At 25.7% G+C, this 24,074-nt stretch overlaps 1 protein-coding gene across 1 annotated transcript in view; it reads right to left on the reverse strand.

Annotated features, from left to right (window-relative positions):
* LOC113372377 (myc protein-like) overlaps positions 1-7,217 on the reverse strand; it is a gene marked incomplete in the record, with an annotated part of 72,424 nt that extends 65,207 nt beyond the window's left edge. The window contains 1 exon segment of the mRNA XM_026612698.1: positions 6,923-7,217.
* Between the last annotated feature and the right edge of the window lie 16,857 nt (positions 7,218-24,074).

Raw genomic sequence — 24,074 nt, forward strand, 5'->3', positions numbered from 1 at the left:
TATTTAGTTAATTTGAATTATTTTTAAATATAACTAGTTTGTTTGTTGCAAGTATTTTTTAAGAATTTAATAAGTATTTTAATAAACTTTACAATATTTTTACAATATATTTATTTTGTTTAACAAATTCTAGGTTATTTTACGATATTTTAACAAATTTAAGTGTCTTATTATTAATTATTAAGTATTTTTACAATATAAGTATTTTCTTTTACATTGTAACACATACGTCAGTAGACTTTTCTGGAAATTTACAAATATTTAGAAAATATGTATTGCCAAGATTATAACGAAATTACATAATATAAATAATGTTTTCGTATTTATTTTTTTGAGTAAAATTTTCCCCCAGCTCTCCGTCTATTTCACAATCGAGTACATATACAAGTAGGAGGAGGCAAAAGCCTATAAAATATGTGAAAGGTACTACACTACTAGACCAGACCAGACAAGATAGACAGCCGAATGTGACATTTACAATTTGAAACTCGATCTGATTAAGAATTAGAAAGCTATTGATAAGTTTCAGTTTTGTTTTTATTCATACACACACACGGCATAAATAACTCCATAGAATCGATACAGGAAAAACGGGAAAAACAGGTGGAAACCATAAGTTATTCTTGCAATCTCACAAAAATTTTACTCAAATTGCCCTAAAAAATCTTATCTATTCTGATAAAATCCCTAAAATTTGGCAATCTCTGATTCCCATCATCTTGTTCTCTCGGCAGTCTTTGAAATCTTTTTTCTTCTAAGTCCTAAATCTTTACTTCATCGATTTCTATCTCATACCTGACCAAGACCAATACGAGTTTTCGTACCTGGACCTTGAAAATTTGCCGAAATTTGCTGTTACAGTTCTTCAGGTTTAGCCGAAAACCGGTTCTTGTCGAATTACCGAGAAGAGGAACATATTTTCGTACCTGACGAACAAAAAATCGACTCGCAGACGGTTTAGAGAAAACGGTTCTTGGGAATTAGAATAATCGATGGCAAATGGATAATAGGTAATGGAAAATAGATTTGTAACACTTTATGAGTATAAAATATCAATTGCAATACAAACATCAATTTGTATTGCCTTGGTGTCGCAATAAAAATTTATTCCTAAACAATAAGGAGTGAAATAACTCATATTACACCATATTTGCTTTCAGATTAATTATTTGAAAATTTTGTAACAAAAGTCATTAGTTTTAGTATTTTTTATCAAAGTAGATATATTGAGTAGTCACATATTTAAATTACAAAGTCGTAGTACAAACGGTGTGTCCTTAGAAAAAATTTGAACCAGGCATTGTAATAATTTACAAGGGAAAGAAAATAAATGACACAAATAAAATGCCCTTTTTTACAAATTTGCAAGTATCTTCAAAATTTTGTAACAAAAGTTATCAATTTTAGTATTTGTTATCAAAGTAGATATATTAAAGAATAATATATTTTAATTACTAGTTCGTAGTACAAACGGTGCGTCCATAATAAATTTTTCAATCAGACTCAGATCAATTGTATCGAGAAAGAAAGGAAGTAAGTAGTTTTTTTTCGGAAATTTGCAGATATTTCCAAAAATTTCTATAAAAAGTCATCAGTTTTAGTATTTGTTATCAAAGTAGACATATTGAGGAATAATATATCTGAATTACAAGATTGTAGTGCAAACGGTGCGTCCTTAAAAAAATTTTGAATCAGACATTGTAGTACAGACAGAAATAAACTATGTAGTTTTTTTTGGAAATTTGCAGATATTTCTAAAATTTTCTATAAAAAGTCATCAGTTTTAGTATTTGTTATCAAAGTGAACATATTAAAGAATGATATATTTGAATTACAAGATTGTAGTACAAAAGGTGTGATTTTGATAAATTTTAGAAAATGATATTGTAAGACAGTCAAATCAAGAAAGTTTTTTGGGAAATTTGCAGATTTTCCAAAAATTTTCTATGAAAAGACATCAGTTTTAGTATTTGTTATCAAAATAGACGTATTGAGGTAAAATATATTTAAATTACAAGACTGTAGTACAAACGGTGCGCCCTTAAGAAATTTTTGAATCAGACATTATAATACAGGAACAACTGAAATAAGTTTTTTCGGAAATTTGCAAATATTTTAAAAAATTTCTATGAAAAGTCATTAATTTTAGTATTTGTTATCAAAATAGACATATTAGAGAATAATATATTTAAATTACAAGACTGTAGTCCAAACGGTGCGATATTAATAAATTTTTGAACCAGGCATTATAATATAGGCACAACTGAAGAAAGTTTTTGCGGAAATTCGCAAATATTTCTAAAATTTTCTATAAAAAGATATCAATTTTAGTATTTGTTATCAAAATAGACATATTAAAGAATAATATATTTCAATTACAAGACTGTAGTACAAACGGTGCGTCCATAACAGAATTTTGAATTAGACATTGTAACGCAGGCGCAACTACAGAAAATTTTTGCGGAAATTAGCAGATATTTTCAAAATTTTCTATGACAAGACATCAATTTTAGTATTTGTTATCAAAATAGACATATTGAGAAATAATATATTTAAATTACAAGTTGGTAGTACAAACGGTGCGCCCAACAGATTTTTTTTTAAAAAAAGACACTATATATTTCTCTCCAACAGATTCATTACAAAATTTAATTAGATAAATTCATCAACAAGTCGCTCACGATTTATTTTTTTTAATTCGTTACATACGAAACAATTTTGCAAAAATTATTCATTTACCAATTAAACCGACTCCTTTATTAACATAAATTTGATCTTTAGCCATTTTTATCAAATGAGTCATTCGTTTCGTAATAATTCCATTGAAAATGACCTGTAGGATTTTCGCCTTAGAATTCGTACATTCGATTTCCAGGAACAAAATAATAAAATATAATGACTAGTCACAAAACAGACCAATTGTTGATATAAATAATTAATGAGATGATTAGAATATCGAAAAGTACACAATTAAGATGAAAAATGTAAATAAAAGATAATAATATTTGCATATGCAATTGAGATATGCACTTTGAATAGGAAATTGAATCGGTTGCGGATTTTTTTTATTACGAATACAGAAGTAGTTTGAAATTATTATTGTAAATACAAATATATATATTATTAAATTTTGGAATCAGAAAATCTTGGACTATACCTGGTATTTATAAATTGGAACAATTTCTGGAATTAACAGATTTTTTTGTTGACTAGTAAATTCTTTATGAAATTTGCTTGAAGTCTGTGTAATTAAAATTCTCACAAAATATGATAAAAAATTGTGATCTAAACAACATGTAAATTGTACCATAAAAATTTGTTAATCCAAGATTTTTTTATATTTTGCATCTATCCCATGAGGAACATCAGACAATTCTTCAAGGTATAATTAAAAAAAATAGTTAAAATAGGTATAAATTTTATAAATAAAAATTTTCATAAATTACTCAAAAATGTAAAAATAAAAACAAAGTAGTATCGTATAATTTTATCTTATTTTGTTCCTGATTTGTAATAAAATGCGAATGCATTTCTTATCAATCTGTTTGCGCGTTTCTTATCAATAATAAATCAATCAGCTTTGTTTATAAACAAATGTTGGACAATAATTTTTGTATTGTTTTTGTTTTTGTATTTATTAACAAGTCATTCACATTTGAATTAAATTAATCACAATTAGAAGGAAAAATAAACTGAAATTTTGGCAAACAGAAAAAGTAATATTAATAATAATTAAGTTGTAATTTTATAAATTGCATTGCATTTTTTAATTTTTCACTAAACCACGTACATGTTTAAATGTTTTAAAAAATATATATTAAAGTTTAAAATAAATTAATAATTTGGTAAAAAGTTCATACGATTTGGTTCGACTGGCTTCATAAGAATATTATTACAAAATGTTTTTACATTTTATTACTTTTTGTCCAAATTTTCAAGTCTTAAATAAAATCTATTATAAATTATATACCTGGTTTTCTGTTTAATCCAAGGACAATACTACAAAAATATGCAAAAACATTTATTTTTTCCACTTTTTGCACCTTTGGAATTATTTCCAAAAACCTTGCACAGGTATAAAAATCTATGGACAGATGTTTTAATTTGTATATTATTATTTGCATAAAACTTGTAATAAAAGTTTTATTCAGAAATTATTAAAAGAAATCAAATATTTCCAAGAAAATATAAATATTGTACTATTTATGAAATTATTACATTTAATTTAAGCTAATTAGATTTAATATAAATAAAATTAAAATGATTTCAAATATTTTCTGAAAATGTAAAATTTGGACAAAATAGTTGAAAAATAATTCACTTAAATCTCAAAACTGTTTAGTATTATTTTTTGGAATTTTTTGTTTTTACTTTAAAATATTTTTCCCATGCAACAAATTAAATGTTAATTTTTTTCAATTAAATGAATTTTCTTTGCAAATATTTAAAAATGTACCCAAAATTGTAAAAATTATATAATACAGTATTAATTGTTTAAAGTTTAAAGGATTTTTTTCTAGTTTTTAAAAATCAAGATATTCTTATAAGAATATGTGTATTATTTTTTGAAAATTATAAAAATAAATTTAGAAATTATAAATATATAAATTTATTTTTAATTCATAATAAATAATATTTGTACTACTTTATACTATTAAATATTTTTCTCAATATTTCTGAACAAAATTGTAACTACACAAACATTTAAGAAAATACACAAAATTTTAATATAAGAATTACATTTTGAACCTTATTAAATTAAATAAAAAAAATAAAATTCATTCACTTTCATTTAAAAATGTTACTATTTTAAATAATTTAATTGTTATTAAATTAAATATAAAAATTGTATTATTTTACTTTTTGTTAATTTGAAAATATTAAATATTCGACACTTTAAATTAAAAATAAATAAATTAATATTTATTATTAAATATTACATCATTTTCAATCACTTTAAAATTTACACTATTTTTTATTAATAATATTAACATATATTTTATCAAAATTGCAAAAAAAATATTCAAGAATTCGATAAATAAATTTTAGTAGTTCAGTTTATATTGAAAATTATTTATAAGTTAATTATAATTAATTATTTGTTTATTATAATATCAAACTGTATTATTATTGTATAATTTATAACACTTTAAAATAATATATAATTTAATTTAAATTTTCACACAAAAACTTTCCTATTTTTCAACACGAATAATTTGAAATAAAATTCATTAAATAGTATTTTTATTTAATAATTATTATTTATTTTAAATTTTAATATTTTAAATATTCATTTTAATAAATAATGTATATAATAAATTAATTGTATATTTAACAAATTATTCAGAATTATTAGGAGAAATATTCAAAAGTGAAAAATATTGAAATCATTACTAATTATGAATGAAAAATATATATGCAACTAAATTTTTGAAAATTCTTGAAAATTCTTAAAATTTTTTGAAAAGTTACAAATTTATTTAAAGGTTTTCTAAAAAATATCTTAGAACATCTTAGTAATAAAATTTAATTAAAATTCTATATAAAATTATTAGGTGATAAATTTAAATAATTCATACTTTTATATAAATTTTAAAATTATATAGATTAATTTATATACACGTACGTGTGGTTTAGAAATAATTTAAAAAAATAATAAAAATAAATACAAAAATAAAAAAAAATATACAAAACTCGAACAAAAATATATAAGTAAATTCAATTAAAATTAAAATTGGAACTATTAACTAGTTCTGGAAAACTATTTAAAAACTTTAGAAAACTAATGAAGATAAAATATAAAAATGAATAAATATAAAATACAAAAAAATAAATATGAAATTAGCAAAAATTATAATTTACTTGAAAAAATCCAGTGACTTAACTTTTAAAATATTATTTTGAGTTAATAATTAATATTAATAAATTAATCGTATATTTAACTATTTGTTCAGAATTATTAGGAAAAAATATTGAAATTATTACTTATTATGAGTGAAAAATAAATTAAATAAAATTTTATATGCAACTAAATTTTTCTAAACAAATTTTTAGGTAATAAATTTAAATAATTCATAATTTTATATAATTTTTAAAATTATATAGATGAATTTACATACACGTACGTGATTTAAAAATAATTAAAAAAATATTTAAAATAAATACAAAAATAAAAATAAAAAGTAATAAAATATGAAATAAGGAACGTTCAAGAAAACCGTCTGCATTAATTAAAATCATTCGGTCTATTAAAAAAAAAACATTAAAAATGTATATAAAATTTGGAAATAAATTTAATAAATATTATATAATAAAACTTGTATTTAGATTAATATAAATAAATAAAAACTAAAACCGTTTACCACCAGATGTTCCGTCCGACCATTTCCTCAAATTTGAAATTTCAAACCGATACAAAACATTTATTATTACCAAAACCAAATATTATACAATCCTCCGAAATATAGCAAACACTTCCCATTGTTTTCAACAAAATAAACAACCACATTTTCAAATTAAATTCACATTTATTTATATGCATAAGTATAAGTATCGTCCACGTTTTCGATTTCACACGACGGCGCATGTAGCGGCCTTTTAGGCGGCAACATGCCACGTATGGCGGAGAACTTAGAAAAATGATTTATTTTGGGTAAAAATTGATAAAATTGGAAATGACATGTGGGGTAATTGATAGATAAAGGATTTATGTGGGTTTTGGTAATAAATTTAGGTGTTTGTGTGTGGTTTTGGTGTGTAAATTTGATACAATATGGGTAGGAATATGAGATGTAAGAATAAAATAAGAATATAGGATTATTAATGTTACCTGGATATAAGCGTTAATCCCAAAAACAAGTGTGAAGTTGTCCCGTAAACGTTAAGTATAAGTCTGTGTGCACTTTTTTTATTAAACAAAATATTTTATTACTATTCACTAAAGTTTCTTCCTCACGCACAGCACGCTTGTCGATAATGTTTTAAACAAACTGTTATTTATATAACTTTGTATTAACAATTGCGAATTATCATAAATTCTTACAATCTTCTTCGATTCTTCTTGAGCACCTTGTTTAGCAATAGTTGACATTTTTTAGCGAAAAAAACAAACAAATCTCGTGGAAGAGACCACCGGTGTTGATAAATTATTAAAAATATCGGGCACGTTATTTTTTCACATTTAATTTAGTTATTTCATTTACTCGTGCCAACTCAACTACTCGCCGCCCAAGAATGTACTGAACGGCCGACTCGGAGGATTCGTGAAAACGTGTTTGTGCGCAAGCGGACTTATACACTTGCGGTAAGTAATTGATGAAATTTAGTAAAAAATACGTTTTAACAACACTTGGGATAATACACATTTTAAAGTACAAAAAATTCCCTGCGTTTTGATATAACTTTCAACCTTTGCAACAAAATATTTACACATTTAACTTGTATTACCATCCCGGCACTACTTTACGACGCGTAGTAAGACGTGCAACACCAAATCGCTGAATTTCTTAACAAAAACGTTATATCAGCCCACAAAACTTACACCAAAGCATTCACAAATATTTTTTACACATTTCCACATAAATCTGTACCTTTGTAAATTAGTTTTTAACCGATTTTTTACTAATTCTGGGACTATTTTTCGTCATGTAGTAGCCGGCCTAAGTGTGCATATGTGTTAGTGCGTCTGCATGGCTGCGTGATTGCGTGTTCGAGCCGGTTCGAGTGACCGGCAAAGGCATGTTGTACGTTCCAATAATAATATGGACATTTTGAAAGGATTTGGTAAAGGATATATGTTAAAACGATTGTATATTTGTTGATAAAAATGCGTTTTTTGTTTTTTTTGAAGGTTTGTCGGAGTTTTTGTTATTCATTCATGATTTTTTTGAGGGCGCTTTGCGTGAATTTCCTAGAATTTTTGCACGGCGTCGTTCCCATTTTCTAGGAATTATATGTAAATTGATTCATTGATAAAATGTTATGATTTTTTACTAGGGGGTTTCTGTAGTTTTTTTTGTAATTATTTTGAACAAATATGTGATTTATTATTTTTATTATTAGGCATTTAAAAAAAAAAACATTAAAAATACATTCAATGGAAATTTATAAAACATAATTTATTTTTAATGATTTTATTTTAATTTTTGCACGGCGTCGTTCTTATTTTCTAGGAATTATATGTAAATTGATTCATTGATAAAATATTATGATTTTTTTACTAGGGGGTTTCTGTAGTTTTTTTTTGTAATTATTTGAACAAATATGTGATTTATTATTTTTATTATTAGGCATTTTTAAAAAACATTAAAAATACATTCAATGGAAATTTATAAAACATAATTTATTTTTAATGATTTTATTTTAATTTTTGCACGGCGTCGTTCTTATTTTCTAGGAATTATATGTAAATTGATTCATTGATAAAATATTATGATTTTTTTACTAGGGGGTTTCTGTAGTTTTTTTTGTAATTATTTTGAACAAATATGTGATTTATTATTTTTATTATTAGGCATTTTTAAAAAACATTAAAATTACATTCAATGGAAATTTATAAAACATAATTTATTTTTAATGATTTTATTTTAATTTTTGCACGGCGTCGTTCCTATTTTCTAGGAATTTTATGTAAATTGATTCATTGATAAATTGTTGTGATTTTTTACAAGGGGGTTTCTGTAGTTTTTTTTGTAATTATTTTGAACAAATATGTGATTTATTATTTTTATTATTAGGTATTTTTTTTTTAAAAAAAAATACATTTAATGGAAATTTATAAAACATAATTTATTTTTAATGATTTTATTTTAATTTTTGCACGGCGTCGTTCCTATTTTCTAGGAATTTTATGTAAATTGATTCATTGATAAATTGTTGTGATTTTTTACAAGGGGTTTTCTGTAGTATTTTTGTAATTATTTTGAAATAACAAATATGTGATTTATTATTTTTATTATTAGGTATTTTTAAAAAAAACATTAAAAATACATTTAATGGAAATTTATAAAACTTTTGATTATTTTAATTTATTCTTAATGATTTTATTATAATGGTTAAATTTATATTTAAAGGTTTTATTGTATTTTTTATGTTTGTTAGTACTTTTAAAGGTAATAATTAAAATAATAAATAATCTATCAATATTTTCATATTTTTTTAAATATTTTTTCTTGTTATTCTTAATATGCTGTAACAAATAAATGCCTAAAATAGCAATTTTTAAAGTTAAAATTAATTCATTTTGATAAATTTCATAAAGAGTGAGTTTTTTTTATCATTCAAATTATTCTTTATAAATGTATAATATATAATAAATAATTGCCTAAATTATCCATTATTAATAATTCGTATTAATAAAGTTCATTAAAACTTTTGGGTTTTGTTTTAAATACTTTTTTTTTAAGTTTTTAATGTCTAATAAAAATATTTATAAAGAGAAATTCGTATTTATTCATAATTTTTCTTGTATTTTTATATATAATAAGAATAAAAAAATCCTGCTTTTTTTACAAACAAATATAGATTGATTCACATAAACAATTATTTATACAAATAACATTTAAAAAAATTCATAAATTCGTAATTTTATCATTTTATATTAATTCAGTTCTTCGAAAATTAAAATAAAATTAAATTTTTAAAAACAAAAAATTTATATAAATTAATTAGCTAATGAATTATGTTTTATTTTTATAAATTTTACTGGAATATATTAATTTATTCAAACAAATTATTGAATTCAGGATAAAAATAAAGATATAATTTCAGGATATAAATAATTATTATTGTTAGAATAATTTTTAAAGGTAAATTTTTTTATAAAAATATATGTATTTATTGATAATTATTAATATTTATAGTTAAATTATTTGAAGAATTTTTTTAACATTATTTATATTAATATTTTGAAAATTTCAAAAATTTATCATTTTTATTACATCATATTAATTAAGTTCTTTGAAAATTAGAAGGAAAATTATATTGTACATTTTTTAGAGAAAAATATATAAATTTGTAAAAACAGAAAAATATGTAAACTGATTGGTTAATTAATTAAGTTTTATTTTTATGAATTTTATTTGATAATTTACTTGAAATTAAAGAATTAATGTTCTACATCTGCATTAAATTTAATTTAGGATAAAAATAATTGTAATTATAATAATTGTTAGAATAATTTTAAAGGCATGTTTTATTGGTAAAAAGTTTTACCTATTTTATTAAACTAATATATGTAATTTTTTTATAGCTAGATTATTTAAAAATTTCTTGTATTTTTTATGATTCTCAACTCAGCAAGAAAGTTTGTTTTTAATTTTAAATGAAATTAATTAAGTTCTTGAAGTCATTCAGAATGAAAATTATAAGTTATTTTGAATTAAATGTTCTAGATTTTTTCTAAATAATTTATAAAAAAAGCAAAACAAAGAAATATTATCACTTTTGTTTAATAAAAGTATGAATTTTGCTGTGTTTGAAATAAATACATATAAATGCAAAAATAAGAGAATGCAAGGTTTTAATATTAGTAAATACATTTTTATATTTTTTATCAAATTCCCAATAAAGTATTTTAAATTTCTGCTAGAAAATCCGATTTTGATCCGATTGTTGATTTTACAATTTCTTGATGTTTCAACTCGTTTTGAATAAAAATAATGATTAAGTTAGCCATAATTAAATTTAAAATTAAATCAGATAAAATTTTTACTTATGTTGAGTGCTATAATTTCAAAAAATATTATTCATATTTAATTATGAATGATATTTTCTGTTCTTAAGTTCTGTAAAAGTGCAAAATATATAAATTGTTGGGAATATCTGGTTTTTATAAGTACATTTGTATTTATTTTGTTCGACAATTTTAATATCCTTATCTATATAAAATAACCTTCAGTACAACAGACTACGTAGCCAAACAAATACATCTATTATGCTTTTATTCAATTTAATAATATATACATATGTATATATATATATATAAATAAATTTAACATATATCATATGTATGTATACACATTTATAAATGGTTTGACTATTTCACAATGTTAGCACATAAAGTACGAGTATTTCACAATATTACCTAATTCTACAAAATTGATCAATATTTACTACGGTTATGCAATGCAAAAGTCTTTTTTATGGCTAAATTATGCCTAAAAAAATTCTAAATGCGAGTCTGACTCGTGCACTAAGAATTTAGACACTTGGCCTAAGAAAAGGCCAAAAAAATAAAAATTATTATCAAATAAAAATGCATTTAATATTTAAACATAATTTATATATAAATAAAATAAGATTATATTATTTTTTACTTTTTTCCCTAAAATTTTATACCCAATTAAATTCTTCCTTAGGGGAAACGATCCCTCATTTACAACAATGTTGAAACAACTAAAAAGCTTACTAAAATTATGTTAATTCTTATAAAATTATTCATTTGATTGTTAATTTGTAAAACACAATACAAAATACACGTATAAATTTCGAATAAACATTAAAAATACGATTTCTGCCATCAAGATAAACAATTACCATATTAATTATTCGAAGGTAAAAGAAAAATATAAAACACAGGTGGATGGTTTGTGGTAGTAGCAGGTATAATAGATATATTTTGTATATCATTATTTTTGTAAAAGATAATTATTAGTTGGGAGGCTAGTGGAAAATTTATACCAAAATTTACCCATATAAATTACCCATATTTCAAAGTCCCTCTATGGGTATACCAAGTTGTTGTAGGGTCTTTTTGTGTTAGAAAATGTTTTATTTTATATAATTTTGTACAAATTTGTCTAATGTTATTTTTACTTTTTGCGAATAATTTATAAGTTACAGGAGATATAACGCAAAAAGTGCGTATTTAAATTTGCCAATCATCAGTGTTAGTGGAAACTTGAACATTTTGCATTTTTAAAATTCGTTTATAAGTATACTGAGTTGTTGTAGGTTAAAATAGTGTTAGAAAATGCTTTAGTTTATTCAATTTTGTACAAGTTTGTCTAATATATTACTTAATTTGCTCAAGTAGTTTAAAAGTTATATAAATAAAATCATACAATTGCGTATTTAATTTTGTTAATTGTTCAAATATTATAGTATATTTAATTTTGTACAAATTCGTCAAATATAGTTTTTACTTTACTCAAATAGTTTAAAAGTTACAAGAGACATAACGAATAAGTACACATTTGAATTTGTTGATTTCTATCAATTACCGAGTATTTATTATTTTTATTCAATTGTTATTTAGAGTATACTGAGTTGCACTAGGGCTTTGTGATATTAGAAAATTTTTAGTTTATTTAATTTTGTACAAATTTGCCAAATATAATTTTTATTTTACTCAAATAGTTTTAAAGTTACAAGAGATATAATGAATAAGTGCACATTTATTTGGAATTTTTTAGTTGCAATTTTATATTGAAAAATGTCTTAGTTTATTTAATTTTGGCCAAAATCGCTAAATATAGATCTTATTTTACTTCACTATTTTTAAAGATACAAATGATATAAGAAATAAGCACATTTATAAATTCTTGACATTTTTTAATTACCAAATTATCAATTTTTAAATCAGTAGCTAATTACACTGACCATGAAATGAATCATAATTTCGAAACGTTTGTAACTTTAGTTTTATTCATTAATAATTTTTAAATGAACAGACAAAATCCACAAACGATATAGGAATTAATGATGAATTAAATATTTCTTGAAGAAAATTCCTTCAAAAATAAATTTTGGGATAAGAATTGAAGTTGTATTTTGGAACTAGCTAACTACTTTTTAAAAAATTATATTTTTTTTTAATTCTATCTATATATTGTTTGAATTATCTTATACAAAATGTTTTATCAAAATTAGATCAGTATATATACTAATTACCAGCTCTTTGTCTACTTGATTTAAATCGTGAAAGAATTCATATGTTAATATTTGAAGTGAATTAAATTTTTTATATATGTATATATATATATATGTATATATATATATATATATTATACATAAAAATTTAATTGGTTTAATTAGCAAGAAGGAATAAAGATTTTAATAAAACCAACGGAGCTTAAAAATAACTCGAAATTACTTGAGGGTAAATTAATTAGGAATTATCAGCACTATACGTGCATATATAAATTATATATATATATATATATATATATATATATAAATTTATCTATTACCAAATGCGCAATAGATTTTGTAAATATTTTCCCAAAAACTTTAAAAATAAGATAAATTTTAATCTTGGCGAAATTAAGGCCATTTATGTGCGTAAAATATTATCGTTGCATTTTGGGCGATAAAAAAATTTATATAATCAAAAATTGTTAATAATTAAATTTCTAAATGAGGAAAAGTAGAACGAATGTGGAGATAGTGTTTGTTGGGTGATAGTAATTTTTTTCATTTTTGGGTTATTATTTTTGTTGAAACAAGAGCCAAGGATACCATTTTGATATCACTAATTATATTTAAATTTTTTGATTTGTAAACTTATGCACTGAAAATGAATCAAATAAAACCTCGAAACGTATATAAAATTATCAAAAAAAATATTTAGGTACAACTTCATTTTTTGCTTTTAACAATTCTGCAGGTTTTTTGTTTGTTTAAAAATTATATATTATTGAATTATTATATACCTTTTATTATCTGATTTATATTCGTTTTAAATTAAATTACTTCTTTGAATTAAGTTAAATACTTATTATAATTGTTTAAATTTTATTTATTAAAAAAAAGTTCATAATTAGTATATAGTTTAACAAACCGGTACGGTGATTTGTACACAACCTAGAGCGAGGCCTCATTCAGGGTTAAGTGCTAATTTGGCGTACCGGTTTTAGGGACAAATAAAAAATAAATACAATTATTATGAACAGTTATATATATATATATATATATATATATATTATAATTAATTTATATACACATATATGCATAAATTCATATATAAATCAATTACTCTTACATCAAGTGCCATCGAGTACGACTTCTTGAGTATGTATTGATAGTCCCACACTAATTTAATAAATGATGATGATTATTATTATAATGATCATTATGTCATTATTTGAGTAGAGCGAGTGGTGCTGGCTGGTGAGAGGATTTTGGAATTGCTAGAATCGTGATCGTAAACAAGTTTTTATTGATTTATTTAGCAACTACATACTTTGCAGATTTGACCTACAGACAAATTCATTATCAAAGTTTAATGCACTTGCATACTAATGGGAAGAGATAGGTTGATGTATGTAATATATATGTTAGCATGAGTCTTTTTTGTCGTTTGTAGGAGTGCGGCAAGGATGCTGCATGATAAAGGATAATGTAAAATTGGTACTAGAACGCTATTTTAGGTTAGGAAATTTATAAAAAATACACATGGGTGGAGAAGTTTGGATATTTCAATTCTAAGAGTTAAGGATGTCGCCAACAGTACAACCTGCCTATATGGATTATATAAATCAAAATATTGAATTTTGGTGAAAAACTAAGGCCGATGCTTAAAATCATAAGGTTACCTGGATGATCAAAAATACTGTACTTATGAGCAAACTGAACTTCTACACAAAAGTAAAAAAAAAATCTACTGACCAGCAAATAAATTCCGAACTGGAGGATAGCAAAAGGACTCTACTGATGAGCAAACAAGAAAGTAAAAAAAAGGACTAACCTGACCAAAAACTTAAATATCTAAATGATTGCAAAAAGACTATGGAGACTCGACATGAAGAGATAAGGATAATTTTTCTAGATTAAAAGATAGGACTCTACTGACCAGCAAAATTATAAAACCTTGAAGATAGAGAGAAAACTGTGCTGAGAAGATAACTAAAAATTTAGATAAAAAAGAAGACTCTAGCTATATCATGTAAAAACTCTACTGACGAGCAAACTACAACTCAAAATGTAAAAATAGAGACTGAAGAACAAATTGCTAGCAACCTAAATTGTAATAATAGGACTCTACTGACGAGCAAATTAATAGGGCTTGAAGAGAAGGAGAAGACTCTACTGACAAAAAAACTTATTCTCAAAATAAATTAAAAAAGGGGAATCTACTTATGTGCAAAAATATATATTTTAGCACTCATATTTTGGGTAATGTAAGGATTTGGGACATTTTTTCACATTTATATGAATTACATGAAAATTTAGTTCCAGCCAATCTTCTAGTTAGCTTAGCAGAAAATAGACAAAAATTTATGACTATATGTATAAATGTATATATATATATATATATATACATTTATTATAGATATATATTCTAAACACTCAATCACATATAAAACCATATAAAATATTTCAATGACGAAAAAAACGTTTAGATTTGTCCTCTAAAAGTTTCTTGACATATATCTCACTAAAGCATATTAGTTCATCGAATATATATACATATATAAATATACATATATACATATACATATATTTATATATAATATATACATAAGAGTTCCTATTAGTGCTAATTGGCGAAGAATATGAGCAGGTGTATATATTATACAAGAAGGTATTTCATTTTCTCGTCCGAGTTGTTTTAAAAGTTTTATTTAAAAACATTTTGTTATTTATGGGTTTTTGATAAAGATGCGGGTAGGCACACTTTTATTATTTTTATACCATTTAATAACCATAAAAATTAAATACAACGATTTAAAAAAATGCTTCTTTTCAGATTATAGAGATGAACTTGTAACAGATATAATTAATTAGTTTAATTAAAAAGTTTTTAAAATTTAGTGGGTTGACTAAAGTGCATCTAAATTACCCAGATTAAACTTTAATAAATAATTGAATGGATCTCTATAGAATTATATTATATGTACCTGTACCTATTATATGTACCTGTATATCTATTACTATTTCCTAAAAATATGAATAAATTACGGAATGGAGTCCAAAAACGTTTCGCTTTCGATTTCCTCAACTATTTAAAATTCAAATTAGCAAATAAATTATCACATTAATTTATTCGGAACGCATCGCACGCACAAAACCTTCGAATTTTAAATCAGTTTTAAAAGGCAACCGACGACGATTCTTAGTTTATTTGAATTTGAAATTGAAATAGAAACTTTTTCGAATTTTGTCTAGTCAATGATATAACAATTATGATAGATATTTCGTATATACATATATATGTAACGTTTGAGGTTTTATCACCTTTGTTGCGAAAGTGGAAGAAATAAAATTTTATAGTTTATAAAGTTAAATACTTTTTTTTTATTTGAGATACAAAAATGTAATATAATTAAGATGCCTATAGTAAGTCTGGTTTTATCAAGTTTGTTGCAAAATTGAAGGAAATAAAATTTAAACCGTATCACATATGGTATTTAAATTTTTTGTTAGCCAAAGGATTAAAAGACAATTTTTGTTTCAACTGTTTTATCCTTAGATTATATAATTAATATACGTAGAATTAGTTTTAATTCTTAAATTTACTCCTTGTTGTCTAAAATGTAATAAAACGAGATTGAAAAATGTATGAAATTATTCTGGACTTATAAAAAATTATTCTAGTAATTGCACAACTAATATAGAGTTCTTAAAATTTCCTGATCGCAAAACATATTTTTTGCAAAATTTGGGTTCATCATTATTTGTACAAATTTCTCAAATATGCTATTAGATTTCCACAAATATTTTTCCGAATAAGTTTGCCTAAGACTTTGGGGTAAGGTTCAGGATTTAAGTGTATATTTTTTATATTCTATAGCGATTTATTAAAATATCAAGAGATGTGAAGCTTTATGATGTTATACAATGTTGTATTTTATTCGATTTTGTACAAATTTCTCAAATATACTACTAGTTTTCCGCAAAAGTTATAAAATATTTACTGGATAAAAGTCCCTTTTTCAATAATCTTCATTTGCATTTTTGGAACATTTTTTTCGATTTTTGCTGGGTTTTGTGAATTGATCTAGAACTTTATGATCTAGAAAAGTATTATAGAGTCTTCAATTGCATACAAATTGATCAAATATGTTTTAATTTTTTGCAAATAGTTTAAAAGTTATACATTATTTTGTGCATAAATGACCTTTTATCAATAAATTTTAGAACATTTTCCGCTGCATTTTAAAATGATACTGAGTTGATTTACAATCCTATGACCTTAAGAAATTTTGTAGATCATTGAATTTTCTACAAAGTCTCCAAATATACTACAAATTTTTCGCATATAGTTTAAAAGTTATAAATTATTTTATGCATAAATGCCCTTTTCCAAATTAATATCACTCGCAACCTTAGAACATTTTTTTCATTTTCTGCTGCATTTTAAAATGATACTAAGTTGATTTACAACCCTATGACCTTAAGAAATGTTGTAGATCATTGAATTTTCTACAAAATCTTCAAATATACTACTAGTTTTCCACAAATAGTTTAAAAGTTGTGATTTATTTAGTGCATAAATGTCCATTTGTTCTATAAATTTCACTTGCATTTTTAGAACAATTTTGTTCATTTCTTGTTAGGATTTATGAGTAGTCTGTGTTCAATATTGTAAACTATTCAATTTTTTGGAAATTCACTAAATATATTAATACTTTCCGCAAATAGTTTAAAACTTATAAGGCAACAAAATAATGCACCTATACTAAATGAAAAATGGTCTTTTAGATTTTCCATCTTGGTTTTATAGAAGACGTCGACGTTCAAATTAAGGTTTCAATAGATCCAGACTTTGATTTTTTTCCTTTATCAATTATTTGTTCAATCAAGACTTACAGTTTTTTATAATACAAAACTGTATTAGATTCAGAGTGGCTTGAAAAGTCGAAATAAATTAAAAACCAATTAGATTTTCTGGTGAAAACACGAACGTTTCTTTTGGATCTTGAACCAAGGGCGCAAATTAAATGTGTTACTCGAATTTAAGAACCTTCCACTTAACCACTTGAAACCTAGTCATATATTCTATATATCTATATATTCATATACAAAATCTGTCCCCTTCAGAATATTTTTCTAGGATCTCGAGGTCCTGGAACATTGAGAGATCTGATATTTTTTTCTTGCTCGAGTTTCAAGTGCTAGAACGATTGTAACAAGACCTGCTCGTAATTAAGATTTTCACTTATCCAGAATCCCACTTCTAACCTATATCCATGTGTTCCCACCTTGCCTTATGGGTGATGGGTGCGTGTGTGTTACTCATTATGCGTTTATGTTAGTAGTTGTTCTGAATCGATTGTCATCAAACTTGGTAAAGGCTCCTTTGTGTAGAAATATGATTTTTTATCAAAGTTCTCTCAAAAACGGCTGAACCAATTTCAAAATTTTAAAATGCGTTTGATGAAACTCGATAAGAATTGACGATCGGCCAAGCCATTTTTCTAGAATTTTCAGAAAAGTGCAATTTTTTTTCATCAACAGTTTATAAAGTAAAGGACATTATGCAACAAAAATGTAACATTTATTTCATGGCTCTGTATGGATTAGACACATGGACTTTATAACAGAGCCCCGAGAAAAAAATATAGTAACAAACTGGAGCAGAAAGAATTATGACGACTCAAGGGCTAGATAGAGCAAGCCTAAATTCTACGAATTTAAGGGTGTTTCATCCATTTAACCAAGGTCTCGCTGTTAAAGTGGGCTAAGTGGAGGTTTCATATCTCCATACATTCGTGGATAGATTTTTTTTGAGCATTAGGCACTATAAGATTTTTTTCCTTGCTCAAGTTTCAAGAGCCGGAACGATTGTAACAAGACCTGGTCGTAATTAAAGTTTTCACTTATCCAGAATCCCACTTCTAACCTATATCCATGTGTTCCCACCTTGCCTTATGGGTGATGGGTGCGTGTGTGTTACTCATTATGCGTGCGTCCGACCGACCGCCGGCCGTCGTTCGCCTAGCCCTAGTATAGGCCTCTCTCGCCGCCTTTTCCCCGGCTTGTCTTCGTCTTCGTCAGACACCAAAATGTGCGTACGGAGACGATTGTTTAAAATTTATGTCAACATTAGACGCGCGCGTGTGACCTACATATTCTCATCTATATCTACCAAATTTATACGTCTGTGAAATATAACATATAACATATACACACACGTATATAGGAATAAAATAAAACAGACACAATAAAATACATACATACTATATTAAGAAGAGTTTTATAATTTTTATCCGAATAAATTAATTCAGTTTACTTAAGATGTTTGATCAAACAACATTTGTTAAATTCAAAAAACATTTGAACAAACACTGTAGGAATTGGAACGAATTTATACATTTGTTTGTTTTATTTTATATATAAATTTAATATTTAAACAATTATATTAGCCTTTCCAAAGATCGGCCGGATACTTTTTTTCTTTGTAATCGTTACATTTTTTAACAAAATAGAAAACACAATGGCAACAAATCACAAACGATTTTTGACTAACAAAATTGCACAATACAAAAATATGAAAAGGGAAACAAAATCCTACGACTTGATTCATTAAAATTACCGAATCGAATTTTCAAGCAAACCTTCGGAAAATGACTAAGTAGAATTATAAAGTACACTATTACAATCCATTTTTAAATTGAGACATAAATTTTAAGGGGTTTTTTTTGAATGATTTTTTTTTTCCAAAAGTCATTGAAAATCCATTAATATTTCTTGGCACGTTGGCACATGCTAGCTGTCTCTTGGATTCTATTCACAAAAAAGTTAAAAGTGATTTTTGTTAAAAATAAAGTAATAAATCATATTTTTGGACTGAAAAAAATATTCATGAATGGCCAAAATGAATCGCAGCTTTTTTTGACCATTCATGAAAAGGATAAAGAATGATTTGATGTATGAGGAAAAATGTACATACTTGAGTAAATATTATATAGAAGAAAAAACAACAAATTTTGACATTTTTCTATTTTCAGTCATTTTTAACTTCCCGTAGGGCAAGTTATAGTAGGGTAGGGCGGGGCTAGTTGAGCAACTTTTCACTTAAACGGATGTAGCTCCTCAATGAAAAGTCCCAATAAATTGCTATACGGCTTAATGGATTTGTTGTTTATCGCTTAACAAAAGTGTTAATACTATTTTTTGGCAATAAGTAAAATTTGAAAGCTACAGCTGTTTAAATGCAAAAAGTCAAGTATGCTCAATGTACCCCATAGGTGGGGCAAGTTGAGCACTAAGAAATTATAATGAAATCAATGGTTCAATGTCGATTAGTGATGAAATAAAATTAGTTTTTAATAATCAGTTCTATATTTAAAGTCTTTATTGACAGAGAAAACAAAACTTATAGTAATTGTCTTCGAATAATTAACCAAAAGTAGAATCAACAAAACAATATCATATCTTAGGAATTATTTTACCATTGTATTCAGTATTTTTGTTCAAAATCATTATTTCTTTATATTATTACTCATAGACTTAGCTTAAATCTTAAAAATAATAATTAATTTCTGGAAGTTAATGGTAATTGTCTTAGTGACAGAACAAGTTTAGCAACTATGCTCAACTAACCCCAAATCGGAATTTCCAAATAAAAGTGAGTTTTTAAAAAAACCGTGAAAATTATACCCAGAATCTCTGTGCATATTAAAAGTACTATAATCATATGGAAGAATAACATTTACCTGATTAAAAATAAATAACATTTGACTGAACCAGACGAAAACTCGTGAAGAATTACTTATTTACTTTTTGGTCTCTAAATAAACAAAACGCCCGTGAGCCTCACTCATTTGTCCAGCGGCCACTAGCGATCGCGGGATGTTTATTACCTCCAAATCTCTATCTTTCCGCCATATAATGCCTAAACGGACGGTGAATAGTTTTCGAGATATTTCGATTGCTCAACTTGCCCCTATGCTCAACTAGCCCCGCCCTACCCTAATCGCAAAAAAATCGAAAATGGAAATTTTTATATATCTTTACGTTTCAAAACCTTCTGAACATTTTGGCGTACCTTAGAAAAAATGGATGTATGTGTATGTGTATGTGTGTATATGTGTGTGTGTTCGGATACAAATTTTTGTGGACGATTTCGGGAACACGGATGAAGCGATTTGAATAATTCAAAAAACATTCGATTCGTATTGATAAAGAGACGTGATGATTAGTTTGGCGAAGGCAGGTCTAGCCGTTCCGAAGATATGGGGCAAAACGGTAACTCAGTTTTTAAGAGAACGGAGTGTCCGATTTGAATAATTCAAAAAATATTTTACTTGTATTAACGAGATGAAATTTTCGTAAAGGCAGGTCTAACGGTTTCGGAGATCTAATAAAAAAATGCCATTTGGCGGTCAAAAATGATCATTAGACATATGCACATCGAATTATCAGATATTTTATAGAGATTTTAACAATAAGTATAAATTTTGTTTACATTTTTATGGGTTCCGTACTAGTGTTTATCCGTTAGACGTCGACGCGGCGCTTACGAGCTTCGATATTTCGTCTCTATGCAGTTAAAGCATAGTTTTTATCAAAAATTTATAGTTTCTCAAAAATCTTATATTTTCGGAGTAAATTTTTTTTAAAAATGTTAATCTTTTTTAAAAAAAAAATTAGTGTGGGAAGTTCCAGCAATTTGCCTTAAGGCACGATTCCATGCGCCTCACTAGTTGTAAACTTGTATTTGCACACACACACATATATTCACTATGTCCAAGGTATTCCAAAATGTTCAGAAACCACTGAAACGTAAAGATATGCAAAAAAAAATTTTTTGATTTTTCCTAGGGAAAATAATGTTATTATAATGTTATTATAAAACTATTTTCAATTAAATATATTCGGTTTCTTTATCTTTTAAAATTGTACATCCACTGATGATGAGAATTTTGGGTATATATCCTTCTCCAACTCCAACTCTTTCTTTACCTCTGTACCTGTCAAAATCGCAATTTCGTGGACCGACAGATGTTCCGCGTTTCTTTCGGATGTACATATTTAATTTGTTTCGAAAGAAGGAATTAGTATAGTCGGTCGGACGGTGCTGCTGTTGCATTAATGTTGCATGCGTGCATTGCGAATGGCATGTGCATGTGCATGTGCATTATTATCGGGTTCGGTAATGCAAGCAGGTACAGAAGAATAAGATTGTAAAAATAAGGAGAGAGTGAGTGTGAGTGCCCAAGCCCAGGCCAGGTGTTCACCATCGAAGATGCAAGGAAGCGTCCTCGTCGTAGCCGTCGCCGTCGTAGTCGTCGTCGACAATTTTGTTCCTTCTTCTTGGCCTGTTTGTACCTGCATGCGCTGGCGCAAACTTGCGTGTGAATGGACACTGGGGCGCATCCAGGGGGGAAAATTATAATGAAAAAATAATTTTTATATAGGGTGTCCCAGAACTAGAATTTTACCATTTTACAATCCTGAGTAGGGTAGGGCGGGGCTAGTTGAGCATAGGGGCAAGTTGAGCAATCGAAATATCTCGAAAACTATTCACCGTACGTTTAGGCATTATATGGCGGAAAGATAGAGGTTTGGGAGGAATAAACATCCAGCGATCGCTAAAGGCCACTGGAAAAATGAGTGAGGCTCACGGCCGTTTTGTTTATTTTGAGACCAAAAAGTAAAAAAGTCATTCATCACGAGTTTTCGTCTAGTTTAGTCAAATGATATTTATTTTTAACCAGGTAAATTTTATTCTTCCATATAATTATAGTACTTTTAATATGCACAGAGATTCTGGGTATAATTCTCACGTTTTTTTTTATAAACTCACTTTTATTTTGAAATTCCGAGTTGGGGCTAGTTGAGCATGGTTGCTAAACTTGTTCTGTCACTAAGACAATTACCATTAACTTTCAGAAATTAATTATTATTTTTAAGATTTAAGCTACGTCTATGAGTAATGATATAAAGAAATAATGATTTTAAACAAAAATACTGAATATAATGGTAAAATAATTCCTAAATTAATTAATCGTTAATTATTCAAAGCAAATTACTATAAGTTTTGTTTTCTCTATCAATAAAGACTATAATAGAACTGGTTATTAAAAACTTATTTTATTTCATCACTAATCGATATTGAACCTATAATTTCATTATACTTTCTTAGTGCTCAACTTGCCCCGCCTATGGGGTACATTGAGCATACTTGACTTTTTGCATTCAAACAGCTGTAGCTTTTAAATTTTACTTATTATCAAAAACTAGTTTTAACACTTTTGTTATGCGATAAACAACAAATGCATTAAGCCGTATGGCAATTTATTGAGAATTTTCATTGAGGAGCTACATCCGTTTAAGTGAAAATTTGCTCAACTAGCCCCGCCCTACCCTACATGCGCGAACTTTTGATGAAACTATATACTTTAATAAGTCGACCAATTTTAAAAACTTCAAATCCAAAGAAGTTGAGTAGAGATTTAGAAGACACTGATTAAGCTGAAATTCGGAAAAAGTGACTTTTCTGAACGATATGAAAAGTGTAAGTGGATTCTCTATAAATCTGGACGTGGAAGTGAATCTCGAAAAACTTAGAAAATGAGAATATTTTTCTAATATTCAAATTAATTATAGAAGAAAAGGATAAAAAAGAACTGTACAGACAAGGAAAAATGATAATGAAAAAGAATTTGTATATATGGTGTCCCAGAACTCAACGTGCTGAGTTCTAGGTCACTTGTCCTGAGAAAAGTCAAGTACTTTCTTTAAGTCAAGTACGAGCTTTCAAGTACAATCTAGAGCTTTGGTGAAATTGTAGTTATTTTTTTTTAATCTTGTTCATTTAAACTTTGGAATCGTTACCGTGAATAACATTTCTAGGACCACAGTTAAAAATAATTTTACAATTGCCCAAAATTTCAACAAAAAATTTTAACCCTTTTTGTTGAATTATAAGTTTAAAGATTTTAAAATCGGACGACTTTGAGAGGCGCTCCTTTAACAAAAATGTACTAAAGTGTGTTGGCAAATTTCACCAAAAGTTGGTGCATTTAATCAGAATTGTAAAATGGTAAAATACTTGATAGATTCAACACCAAAAATTATGAGTAAAAAAATAAGAACCTAAAAAACGAATAACGCATTTCGCTCACATTCACTTCAAATGTTTCGCTTTCGTAAAAATCATTTCATTTTTAGGTTTCTATTTTTTT

This window comes from Ctenocephalides felis, unplaced genomic scaffold (genome assembly GCF_003426905.1).
Source record: "Ctenocephalides felis isolate EL2017-DRISC unplaced genomic scaffold, ASM342690v1 CF-g0.4_SCAFFOLD_01604, whole genome shotgun sequence".
NCBI lineage: Eukaryota > Metazoa > Arthropoda > Insecta > Siphonaptera > Pulicidae > Ctenocephalides > Ctenocephalides felis.